The sequence below is a fragment of the Mandrillus leucophaeus genome, unplaced genomic scaffold (genome assembly GCF_000951045.1).
Source record: "Mandrillus leucophaeus isolate KB7577 unplaced genomic scaffold, Mleu.le_1.0 Scaffold129, whole genome shotgun sequence".
In the NCBI taxonomy this organism is placed as follows: domain Eukaryota; kingdom Metazoa; phylum Chordata; class Mammalia; order Primates; family Cercopithecidae; genus Mandrillus; species Mandrillus leucophaeus.
Window position 1 is genome coordinate 239,928 of NW_012101243.1, and position 1,489 is coordinate 241,416.

Consider the following 1,489-nt stretch of genomic DNA (forward strand, 5'->3'; position numbering starts at 1 on the left):
TCTTAGGCCCCAGGCACTGCCATCAGTGTCCCCATCATCCACTAGTAGCAGCGGTCCCGGCCATCCCCACCCTACGTACACAGGGGCATGGAAAGCTGTGGCCACCGCGCTGCTGGTCCTGGGGCTGAACTCGCCCTCCGGCTGCCTGGGGCTGGGAAACCCCTCGTTCCCACCTCCAACCCTGAGCTGCTGGGATGCCTGCCTCATTGCTGTTCCTGGAGGCTCCATGTTCTTCTGGAACCGGAGCTCTAGTCCTGAGGGCTGTGTGGCCTGACCCCTGCCCCGCAAGAGGCCTGGAACCCTCAACAGGATTAGCTGTGGTGATTCCCGTGGTCCTCCCTTTCCCACAAGCCCCGAGAAGGCCAACAGGCCCATTCCCTCCATCCCCTGCCCCTGCTGGTCTCAGCTGAACATAGAGCCCACTTACTAGGGACTCTAGTCCCTAGGGGCTTCAGGGCCCATATGGCTAGAGGACACCCAGTCCTTCCCTGGGCCAGGGTGGGAGGAGCAGGGCAGTAACTGGGGATGGCAGGAGAAGGTGGGAGAGGATTTCAGGTCCGGGGTCCCCTTATTTCACCCCAACCACAGACACACAGACCAGAAGCAGTGCTCAGCCCTCTATTGGAGATTCTGCCTCCTCTGGGACAGATGTCCATGCTGCCCGCAACTCCTGAGCACACTCTCGTGGCAGGTGGCGCGCTCTGGGTGGGTGTGCGGCAGTGGCTGGTCAGGGTGTAGAGGAGGGGACTGAGAGGGGACCTTGGTGAGCTTGCATTTGTGTGGGGATGCACGTGAAGGGGTGTAGGATCCCAGGACCCAGGGCCTCTTCCTCCTTGGGGGCACACAGAGCCCTTTCCTCCTCGGGGAGCAGGCCGGGAATGGGGTCTTCCCTCGGTGCCTCTAGGTCTTGCCCTCCAGCCCATGTCCCCAGAAGGTGGTCTTTCCTTGGAGGTGTCAGACTCCAGCCCAGGGCTCTGGGGTCACCATGGGAATACCTGCCTCAGCTCGGCATACAGTTTTCCTGGCCTGTTTCTTCCACTGGGAGCTGGGACCCTAATCCCTCAAAGGGGGGATCCCTGAGCAAAGGTCATGGGCAGGGAGCTGGTATGGACGAGTGTGTGCGGGGAGGGGTGACTGGTGGGGGCTGGAGTGTCGGGGGGCTGGGGTGGCCTAGTCGTCTTTATCCTTGGCGCCATGTTTGAGGATGCGGGTGAACTCCACGTAGTTGAAGTTTCCTTTCTTATCAATGGGCGCCTCCCGGTACATCTCATCCACTTCCTCGTCCGTGAAGCGGTCACCCATGGTGGTGAGCAGCTCCCGGAGGTGGTCCTCATGGATGAAACCTGGGGGCAGGGGCAGGGTGGGTGAGAGCAGGAACTCGGGCTGAGACACACACAGCAGCCCCATCCCTCAGCCCCCTGGCAGCTCTTGCAGACCTAGAGGGGCTGGGAAGATACCATCTTAGTCTCTGGTCAGTCTGAGGAATGAG

General features: G+C 61.3%; 1 protein-coding gene across 1 annotated transcript in view; it reads right to left on the bottom strand.

Annotated features, from left to right (window-relative positions):
* Positions 1-602: 602 nt before the first annotated feature.
* MYL9 (myosin, light chain 9, regulatory) overlaps positions 603-1,489 on the bottom strand; it is an 11,553-nt gene continuing 10,666 nt past the window's right edge. The window contains exon 6 of the transcript XR_001005177.1: positions 603-856. The gene's annotated coding sequence lies outside the window, so the exon portion shown is untranslated. The remainder of the gene's footprint in view (positions 857-1,489) is intronic.